Source organism: Peromyscus maniculatus, chromosome 1 (genome assembly GCF_049852395.1).
Source record: "Peromyscus maniculatus bairdii isolate BWxNUB_F1_BW_parent chromosome 1, HU_Pman_BW_mat_3.1, whole genome shotgun sequence".
NCBI classification, from domain to species: Eukaryota; Metazoa; Chordata; class Mammalia; order Rodentia; family Cricetidae; genus Peromyscus; species Peromyscus maniculatus.
Window position 1 is genome coordinate 74,665,108 of NC_134852.1, and position 11,499 is coordinate 74,676,606.

Below are 11,499 nucleotides of genomic sequence, written 5' to 3' on the forward strand. Positions count from 1 at the left end.
CTAAAAAATTAAAAATTGTGTGTTCTATAATTCACTGCAGGAAAAAAAAACATTTGCTGAAATTTAATAATCATTTGGGATAAATGAAAAAAAAACTTCCAGAAAAGTAGGGATTTCTCAGCTTAATAAGGAATATTACAAAACCCTACAGCCAAAATCATAGTTAGTGACATGAAACTGGATATTTCCTCCTAAAATTAGTAACAAGGCAAGGATATTCTATCTCATCCTACCTATGCTATATTGTATCAGAAACTCTACTTAGTTCAGTATAGTAAGAAAAAAAGAAATGAAATAGATACTGACTTCTTTAGAAGAAAAAAATACTGTATGTTTTGTGGATTCACAAAAAACAATCCCCAAATGGATAAGAAAGTGTAGCAAGGCCACAAGATATAAATTGATACATATGTCAACTGCTTCCATATATCCAACATTGAGAAACAGAAACTTAAAAACATGATTTATAAATAGGAGATGGTGGCTTGTGGCCATAATCCCAGCAATCAGGAAGCAGAAGCTTGGCAGTGTAAGAGATCAGCCTGAGCTGCAGAGGGATACTTACCTAGAAAGGCAGCCAATGACTGGGAATGAAGTTCAGTACCAGAACACTAGGCTGGCATGTGCAACATCCTTGATTTGATCTTTAAAATGGAAAAAAAACATAGTAACACCAAAAATGATTTACACATAAATGTCACAAAATATATATAATATATTTATATTATTATATAATATATAATATATATATGCAGAAATTTACAAAACATTTCTGAAAGAGTTAAAATAGGTGTTAACAAGTGGGGGTGTATTTAATATACAGGGATGGGAGGACTCAAAAGGTTGAATCTTACAAATTTAATGTACAATTTCACAGGAATATAAATAAATATCTAGAAAGCTATTTTATAGATATGTACAAACAAATTAAGGTTTTATGAAAAGGTGGAAGACTTGCAGTGGTCAATATAACACAGCCAAAGAGAACAAATTGAAGGAGAAATACTACTTGCCTGTGTGCTTTACTATTAGGCTATAGATAGACTATTAGGCAGCGAGGTATAATTATCCATAGATTGATGAAGTGGAACAGAGAGCACAAGATAAGCCATTCTTGCATTTCCCACAATAGCCAATAAAAAATGGATCACAAACTAAACATAAAACTGCAAAACTCTAGAGGAAAAAAGTAGAAGCAGATCTACATGACCTTGATTTGTGATGCTTAGATACAAATAGCAAATCATGGCACTTGAAAGAAAAAGATCTTAAGCTGGACTTACTTAGAATTAAAGAATTAATATAGAACATAGGTTCTACAAAAGACAATAAAAATTGGAAAGATAAGCCTCAGACTAGCAGGAAAATATTTCAAAAACTCATCCCAGAACTTCTCTCCAAGTAGGCACAGGACATTAAAATTCAACCATAAGAGAATGACCCAATTCAAAACTGGAAAAAAATAGGAATGTCATAAAAAGATACACAAGTGGAAGATATACAAATGCAAATGTATCCAACATTATTTTTCATCGGGAAGTTGAAAAGTGAAACAATAATCATATACCTTTTAGATGTTCCATGTGGTTACATGCGTCAGTAGCTCTTTTTTGTTGCTAAGTACTGTCCTCATTAATCTTGATTGGATAGAGAAGAACCTATAAGTTTAGAAAAGCATATTTACTGGTGTCTCTATGATAGTATTTTCAGAGAGGATTAACCAAAGGAGGAAGGCCCTTATCCTCCTGTTCTTTTGGCTGGGGGCCCAGATAGAATAAATGGGTGGTGGGGATGGGAGGAGCAAAGGATGTAACATTCTCCCTGTTCCCTGATGCTATGGTGTGAGCTGCTGGGCCCTGCCCTCCCAACCACAATGAACTGAAACCTCTGAAAATATTATGTGTGTGTGTGTGTGTGTGTGTTGTTGTTGTTGTTCAAACACTGGTGTAATTTATGCCTGTTTTTCTTCACTTGAGTGGTTTGTATGCTTGCTTAGAGAAGAAATCAGTTGACTAAAAAAGAAAGACACAGTCATAAACTAAAGGTAGGAATACCACATTCTCCTTGAGATAGGAACTAAACTCTGTAGCATGAATTTTTAGAAGTCTTATTAATAGATAACTTGGGGCCAGGTATTGGGGTGAATGCTGAAAGATCAGAGAAACAGAACAAGCCACATCCAATCTCACCTTGCCAACTTCTCAGCCGATCCTGTCTCCTCAGACTGAAAGCCTCTGAGTCCTCATCCAAATGGATCTCATCTGAACTGCTACTAAAAGCCAAAAGCTTAAAAAGGCTCTAGTTCAAGCTGGGCGGTGGTGGCGCACGCCTTTAATCCCAGCACTCGGGAGGCAGAGGCAGGCAGATCTTTGTGAGTTTGAGGCCAGCCTGGTCTACAGAGCGAGATCCAGGAAAGGCACAAAGCTACACAGAGAAACCCTATCTCGAAAAACCAAAAAAAAAAAAAAAAAAAAAAAAAAAAAAAGGCTCTAGTTCCTGGTCCTCATGCCTTTATATACCTTTCTGCTTCCTGCCATCAATTCCTGGGATTAAAGGTGGATGCCACCATGCCTGGCTCAGTTTCCAGTGTGGCCTTGAAATCACAGAAATCCGATGGATCTCTGCCTCCAGAATGCTAGGATTAAAAGTGTATGTGCCACCATTTTCTAGCCTCTATGTCTATCTAGTGGCTATTCTGTTCTTTGACCCCAGATAAGTTTATTAGGGTGCACAATATATTGGGGGACACAATATCACCACAAAACTCCCTCTCAAGTGGGAATCACTTCCTCCAGTACCCTTGCTGGAATGCTTCTTCTTTATTTAAATTTTGGTCGTTCACCTCTAATCAGCAGGTGTGCATATCAGACAACTAAAAGGCATTAGGGCATCTGCCATGACAAAGCTCTCAAGATGGAATAACTTGGAAAAGAAAAAAGCACTAGGAATCTTAAGGCTAGAGTAAAGTTATATGTTAATAAAAGAGGCAATGATTGTTGATGAGATTAGTGCCACGAAAGAGAAGCCTCTTGCTTTCTATTAGAAAGACAGAAAAGATGCCCTAAGAGTAAGAACCCACCCAGACAAATCTCTAATTTGTGGAAGAAAACAAAAACTGATGCTACCGAGGTCCAAGGGGACAAGGGTCAATCCCAAACTGACAGCTGAATGTGGTAGTGTCCTGATGGTACCAGCTTTGACTGCATAAAAGATGCAAGATTGAGAAAGTAATGGATTCTTCCTCTGTGATTTCAGGAAGCTTATAAGGCCAGGGAACATGAGGCAGCATTGGAGTTTCTCTGAGGAGACCCTTAGAGGCCACTGGACAAAGCTGTTAAGATGATGCCTGGGTTGTGTTAGAGACTCCCAAGATTTGGAGATGCCATGGGATAGCAGCCGAGAAGAACTGCATATAGAGAGTGAAACCAGCCAAAGGGAGCTGCAGGCTGCGGAACTACAGGTGTGCAGCCATCTAAGGGCTTTGACCTGAAGCTCCTCCAGATACCAGACGGAGAGCTACAGGATCTGGTGCTTTCTCTGGTGTATTCAGCCTTGCTTCTGTCTGCTCTTCCCTCACTGTGCCTTCGTTCCTCCTTTTAGGAATGGGAAAGTGTATCCTGTAGCATTCATTGTATGTTGGAATTATGTAATTTGTTTTTGTATTTTACAGGGAGTCAATTAAGAGATTCCCCTGGGTCTTATACGATAATTTGAACTTTTGAACAGTGATAAGACTATTAAAGGTGATGAGGACTTTTGATATTGGACTAAACACCTTTTGCATTATGATACGGCCATGAGTGTATGAGAGCTATAGGCAGAATGTGGTGCTTTGATTGAGAAACGCCCCCCCCCCATCGGTGCTGTGATGGAACCTTTTGGAGGTAGAGCCTTGCTGGAGGAAAAGTCACTGGGGGCGGACTTGGAGGGTTTATAACTTTGATGCACTTCCTGTCCTTTCTCTCTGCTTCCTATATGTGGATTGAAATGTAATCAGCTAGCTTCCTGACTAACATGACATGCCTTCTCTGTCATTATGGGATCCGGCTCTCTAGAACCATAAGCCCCAATTTTTCACTCCTTAGGTTGCTTTTGGACAGCAACAGAAAAATAACTAATACAATGGCCCTCTCTTTTCTGTAAAAAGGGCTGATGTAATCATCCTTTTCTAATAAGGGAAAAATCATCGCTTATTTGATTCAAACTTATGAAACACCTTGTGGATTCTCCCTCTTCCATTTCCTGAGCAAACAGGCACTCCCAGATTGTACTACTTCACTGACTTACTTTGTTAGGAATATGGCCTGCCAGAACCCTATTCTTAAAATGATTATAATAAATCATCTGCTCCTAACTATAGATATGACTTATCCACCAACTCCCAGTCAGGCAGAATCTCAAAAAATGATTCAACACCTTACACAAGAATCTTACTGGGAGACTGGGTCCCTCCAACCAGAAATTGATCAGAAGTCACTGTTTGTACTCAGGGATACCATAATTAGAAAGAGTGCAGAGACCTTGCCTTGGAGGAGGTGGGAGTGGGGGTTGGGTTAGGGAGGAAAGCTGGGCGTGGGAGGAGGGAGGACAGGGGAATCTGAGGTTGATATGTAAAATGAATAGAAAATCTCTTAATAAAAAAGAGTACAGAGGTTATGGGGGAACTCACAAAGACAAAGACCACAAAGAAGTCCCTGCAAAGTCTACCATAGGTGGATGCTGAACATCTCCAGCATCCAAAGGATATACTCCCAGGAATCTACATCATGCTCACCCCTCTCCAGGAGACACTCTTTTGGTGGAGTCGGGTCAATAGCTCTCCGTGTTTGTTCTTCTCTCCCCCCTGCTGTAGGTTATCATTGAAAAGTCTTCTTTTCTACCAGACTTCCCTTGGGTATTTTACACATTGGCACATGTTTAACTCACACAACCCCAGGAAAAGGCATATTATATTTTACTGTAACACTGCTTAGCCCCATAACAGCTTGGGAGTGGAGAGAGATGGCTCCCAAATGGCAGATTTAACCACAGTACTATTTTTTTTCAGCTACACCTTTTCTTTAGAAAAAAAAGTTTGAAATTCTTTAAGTACAAGCCCTTAGGGGCCTCTACCAAGATCCTTCCATTTACCAAGAAATCAGAGAAACCTGCAAAGAAGGAAACTCCAATCCTGGCCGGATGTTTTGGATTTTGGATGACCCATTCCTTGGGAACTTGAATGTCTAATTTCAGGGCTTCCTTACCATCCTACCCTAATGTTTGATCAACCGTCATCATAAGAAAATCAGAAGATAGCATCTAAGAAGTATAGCAGTGACTTCCCCGCTTTGTTGTCACATGTTCAGTTGATATTTCCAACAATCTCTCTCCCCTCCGTGTGTGTGTGTGTGTGTGTGTGTGTGTGTGTGTGTGTGTGTGTGTATGTGTGTGAACAAACATAACCATCTTGGGGACTAACTCCATTGAAGAAGCAGGTGCTTGCATAGTCTCTTTTAATCAATCCTAGTCAGAAAACTAAAAGGATCCACTTGAATGGGGGATGCCTTAAGTGAATGGGATAATGGAACATTAAAGTGATATGAAAGTAGAGAGAGGGTATGCTGGCAGTGGAAGTTTAAGCAGAATGGGATGGGGGATAACATTAATAAAAAGGAAGGTTCTTTGAAAAACCCATATGGAGCCTACTACTTTATAATGTCTTAGTTACTTTTATGTTGCTGTGAAGAGGCCATGACCAAGGAAATCTAGAGAAGAAAGAGTTTATTAGGGCTCAATAGTTTCAGGAGGTCCATGATCATCATAGAGGTGGACATGGCAGCAGGCAGGCAGGCATGATGCTGGAGCAGTAGCTGAGAGCTCATATCCTTATCTGAAGAGAGAGAGAGAGAGAGAGAGAGAGAGAGAGAGAGAGAGAGAGAGAGAGAGAGAGAGACTTACTCTGGGAATGGTATGGGCTTTTGAAACCTCAAAAAGCCCACTCCCAGTGACACATCTCCAAAAGGGCTACACCTCCTAATCCTTTCCAAACAGTTCCACCAACTGAGGGCCAAATATTCAAACACATGAACCTGGGGGCGGGGGTGGGGATTTACTCATTCAAACTACTACAATAAGCTAGTTTAATGTTTATGTAAAAAAAAAACTAACTAACAAAGAGTTAGAAGGAGGTATCCTCAATGGCTAGACAATGTGATTCTTAAAATCCAATAGTTATTAAAAACAAACAAACAAAATTCCAGTGCAGGGTGTAAGATATCTCTTTACTGGTTGTTGCTTAGAGAAACCCTGGAGACACCCACAACAGTTATCATCAGATCAAGCTGATAAGATCCTGCTGGTGAAAACACCACACACCTTTCTTACCAGACATAGGAGAATCAAAGGGGAACTGAGCTGGAAGTGTCCTATGTGACAGGAACAGTGAGGGAGTGCAGAGAAGACAGACACACATACAGAAAGGCATGGGTGGGGTGGGCTCTTTTTCCTCTGGTAGAGTGGTATCAACCACTCAACAACTTGGAACCTCAGTGTGCTTTTTCATGTACAGAACTGGAGGAGGGGGCAGCTAGTCTTGGTAGGCAGTCTCTGTAGGCAAGACGTCTCCGGTTGTAGCCATCCCCAAGGAAGAAGGTGTCATTGCCAGTTTTTGCACACACTGCCAACATTCTCATCCAAACCAGAGGAAGGCTTTGCCATCGCTCCGAGCCTCATTGCCAGGGGCCGGAGGAAGGCCTTGTCAAGTCCTTTGGATCTGAGACATTGGGCTCCTTAACGTGGCGGCGCCATGTCAAACAATACACATTCACTTAGAACTTCATCCACTTTTTACACAGCTACTCAGAGGTTCCTTTGCTCCCCATACCCAACTAATTTAACTATAGTTAAAGATTATTTAAAATCTTAAAGTTCAAACTTCAATAGTCTGAGGTGAAAGTGATGCCTGATTCTTTGTTTACAAAAATGTTTTCTTAAATATTGGTCTGCTTAGAAACATTTGCCTAAAGCCAACTCACAGAATAAGGATTTTATGCTTTATCATTTCACAGAACCCATGGAGGTTTGGTGACTAGACCTTATACAAATGTTAAGTTTGTGTCTTTTCCCTTTGGGGCAAAGTTGTTTTGTTTTGTTTTGTTTTGTTTTGTTTTTTTACTTTCAGGTCGTCCCCATATTAGCAGTAGGAGGGATTCTATGAAAAGAATTGCTCACACTTGGGGCACTCCCAGATAAATTACAAAGATTTTAACACAGTTGTAAAATTTTGCATATTATGCTATGGTTAAACTCTCCATATGATCTTCAATTGCTTGATTGGTGATTCAATAAACCAACTATAACAACTCTCAAAATTGACTAAACTTATCAATTTCTTTAGCCAAAGATATCCCCATTAATTCTTCTAAATCAAAGATCCATACTTATTTTTTTGCACATTCATTATTTTCTCATAAAAGAATTTCTAGCATTCTATACAAAACTAAAAAAAATATAAACTATTTTTGTTAAAGAGAAACCTACTATTATAAGGGATTTTAAACATGATAGCTAAAATTCAGAATTAGTTACAGGGTATTTCCACAGTAAGCTCCCAAGAGGAAGGAAAAAACAGCTAAAATTGGGTGATTTCATCAATTGAGAAAAACATCATATAAAGGAGTCTCCTCAGCCTGGAAGAAAAGGAGTCTACTGGGTACTTCTAAGCACTTGCTATTCTATAACACTTCAGGAGATAAACTCTTAGTTTCCTATTTCTTACCCCAGGTTTATTACAGCATCTTCATGGACTTCAGAAACACAGGATGACACATCTTCAACCATAGTACCAGTTGGGTACCCTCAAGTAACTAAATTCCAAACCTGTTATGGAATATTAGTTTAAGATGTGTTACATTCATTTATGCTGTGAAATATTTGTTTAGTGATGCAAAGATGTGTTTCATTTTTTTAATGTTGCATTTGTTTAACTCTGTAAAGCTGTGTTACTTTGCCTGCCTAAAACACCTGATTGGTCTAATAAAGAGCTAAATGGTCAGTAGCTAAGTAGGAGAGAGAATAGGTAGGACTGGCATACTGAGAGAATAAATAGGAGGAGAAATCTAGGGAAGGGAGAGAGGAATGAGAAGAGAAGGAGAGGAGGACACCAGGGACCAGCTACCCAGTGACACAGCCCGCCATGGAGTACAAAGGAAAGAAAGATGTACAGAATAAAAAAAAAAAAGGTTAAAAGCCCATAGGCAAAACATAGTTTAAAAAAAAACTGGATAATTTAAGTTAGAAAAGCTGGCTAGAAACAAGTCAAGCTAAGGCCGGGCATTCATAAGTAAGAATAAGTCTCCATGTATTTATTTGGGAACTGGATGGTAGCCCCCGCAAAGAATAAAAAAACAAAACAAAACAAAACAGGCCCAACCCAGACCCCATCCCTGGGCACCAGCCACTCCGGGAAGACCCGCCCAACTTGGCCCCAGGTTCTGGCCACCGGGCAGGTCCCCTTCTAGCCCCACCAGGAGGGATCCCCTTTTCCAAGCCCCCCACGCCCCCGGCAGCCCCTGCAATCTCCACGCCCTGCCTCCACGCCCATCTGCCCTAGACCCCAGCCACTTCCTGAGACTTAGAGACCGGCCCCCAGCTCCCATCCTGCCCCTGACTTCCCTTCTGGACCAGAGACTTCTGGTCCACATAAGAGCTTCCATCCTGCCCTGGAGTTCCCATTTGGACAAGAGAGAGAGACTTCCTGAATTTGTCAGCTCTTTCTGAACCAAGTACACTGATAAGACCAAGAAGGAACCACAAGGAAATGGGCAGACATCAAGGCAGAAGTACATACAACAAAATGAAGAGCAACACAGCATCACCAGAACCTAGCCTGCCTCCAACATCTAGACCTGAACATCAAAAATTGGAAGAAGCAGAAGAAAATAGCCTTATGAGTAACATCATGAAGAAGGTAGAGGCTTGTGTAGAGGAAAAGACAAAAAAAATGGGAAGAACACTGTAAACAACTAGAGGAAAGGGCAAACAAATTAGAAGAAAACAATAAAGTCCTAGAAGAAAACAATAAAGTCCTGGAAGAAAACAATAATGTACTAGAAGAAAACAATAATGTACTGAAAGAAAATCATGAAAAAGCAATGAAACAAATAAAGGAAACAGTCCAAGACCTGAAAAGGGAAATTGAAAAAATAAAGAAGACACAAACAGAGGAAATGCTGGAAATAGAAAACCTGAGTAAAAGATCGGGAACTTCAGATGCAAGTATAACCAACAAAATGCAAGAGATGGAAGAGAGGATCTCTGGCATTGAAGATACAGTAGAAGAAATAGTTTCATCAGTCGAAGGAAACACTAAAGCCAACAAAGTCATGAACCAAAATGTCCAAGAAATTTGGGACACCATGAAAAGATCAAACCTATGAATTATAGGGATAGAAGAAGGTGAAGAATACCAACTCAAAGGCACAGAAAATATATTCAACAAAATTATAGAAGAAAACTTTCCCAACTTAAAGAAGGAAATGCCTATGAAGATACAAGAAGCCTATAGAACACTAAACAGACTAGAGCCCCCAAAAAAGTCCCCTCGACACATAATAATTAAACAACTAAATGTACAGAATAAAGAAAGAATATTAAGAGCAGCCAAGGAAAAAGGCCAAGTGACCTATAAAGGTAAACCCATCAGAATAACACCCGATTTCTCAATGGAGACTTTGAAAGCCAGAAGGACCTGGACAGATGTAATGCAGACACTAAGAGACCATGGATGTCAGCCCAGACTAATATACCCAGCAAAACTTTCAATCATCATAGACGGAAGGAACAAGACATTCCAAGACAAAGCCAGATTTAAACAATACCTATCCACAAACCCAGCCCTACAGAAAGCACTAGAAGGAAAATTCCAAGCAAAGGAAGTCAGATACACACTCAAAAACACAGGCAATAGATAAAGCCACAACAGTAAACCCCAAAGAAGAGAAGTACACACACACTACCACCAAAAATAACAGGGATGAACAATCACTGGTCGTTAATATCCCTTAATATCAACGGACTTAATTCACCTCTAAAAAGACATAGGCTTACAGAATGAATACGAAAGCAGGACCCATCTTTCTGCTGCATACAAGAAACACATCTCAAATTCAAAGACAGGCACTACCTAAGAATAAAAGGCTCGAGAAAGACTTTCCAAACAAATGGTCTTAAGAAACAAGCAGGTGTAGCCATCCTGATATCCAACAAAATAGACTTCAAACTAAAATCAATCAAAAGAGATCAAGAAGGGCATTACATCCTCATCACAGGAAAGATCCACCAAGATGAAGTTTCAATTCTGAACATTTATGCCCAAAACACAAGGGCACCCACATATGTAAAAGAAACATTACTAAAGCTTAAACCACATATAAAACCCCACACATTAATAGTGGGAGATCTCAACACCCCACTTTCACCACCGGACAGATCTCCCAAATCGAAACTTAACAGAGAAATAAAGGACTTAATTGATGTCATGACCCAATTGGACCTAATAGATATCTAGAGAACATTCCATCCTAACAAGAAAGAATATACCTTCTTCTCAGCACCCCATGGAACTTTCTCTAAAATTGACCACATACTTGGCCACAAAGCAAATCTCAACAGATACAAAACAATTGGAATAACCTCCTGTGTTCTATCAGACCAACATGGTTTAAAGTTAGATTTCAACAACAACAAAAACTTACAGAAAACCTACAATCTCATGGAAACTGAATAATGCTCAACTGAATCACCAATGGGTTAAGGAAGAAATAAAGAAATTAAAGACTTCCTAGAGATCAACGAAAATGAAGACACCACATACCCAAACTTATGGGACACTATGAAAGCAGTGCTAAGAGGGAAATTCATAGCACTAAATGCCCACATAAAGAAGTTGGAGAAATCCCACACTAGTGACTTAACAGCACACCTGAAAGCTCTAGAACAAGAAGAAGAAAAGCCTCCCAGGAAGAATAGACGCCAGGAAATTATCAAAGTGAGAGGTGAAATTAATAAATTAGAAGCTAAGAGAATAATACAAAAAATTAATGAAACAAAGAGTTGGTTCTTTGAGAAAATCAACAAGATAGACAAGCACTTATCCAAACTAACCAAAAGACAGAGAGAGAGAATCCAAATCAACAAAATCAGAAATGAAAAGAGGAACATAACAACAGACATTGAGGAAATCCAGAGAATCATCAGGTCATATTTCAAAAACCTCTACTCCACAAATCTGGAAAACCTAAAAGAAATGGACAATTTTCTGGATAGGTACCACATACCTAAGTTAAATCAAGACCAGATAAACTATTTAAATAGTCCAATAACCCCTAAGGAAATAGAAACAGTCATTAAAAGTCTCCCAACCAAAAAAAGCTCAGGACCAGATGGTTTCAGCACAGAATTCTACCAGATCTTCAAAGAAGAGTTAATACCAATACTCTCTAAATTGTTCTACATAATAGA

At 39.5% G+C, this 11,499-nt stretch overlaps 1 long non-coding RNA gene across 3 annotated transcripts in view; it reads right to left on the minus strand.

Annotated features, from left to right (window-relative positions):
* LOC121826092 (uncharacterized) overlaps nucleotides 1-8,477 on the minus strand; it is a 32,805-nt gene extending 24,328 nt beyond the window's left edge. For all 3 annotated transcript variants that reach the window (XR_013042142.1, XR_013042141.1, XR_006068416.2), the window contains exons 1-3: nucleotides 7,757-8,477; nucleotides 1,568-1,658; nucleotides 566-644 (exon numbers count right to left, since the gene is read on the minus strand). This is a non-coding gene — a long non-coding RNA (uncharacterized LOC121826092). The remainder of the gene's footprint in view (nucleotides 1-565; nucleotides 645-1,567; nucleotides 1,659-7,756) is intronic.
* Between the last annotated feature and the right edge of the window lie 3,022 nt (nucleotides 8,478-11,499).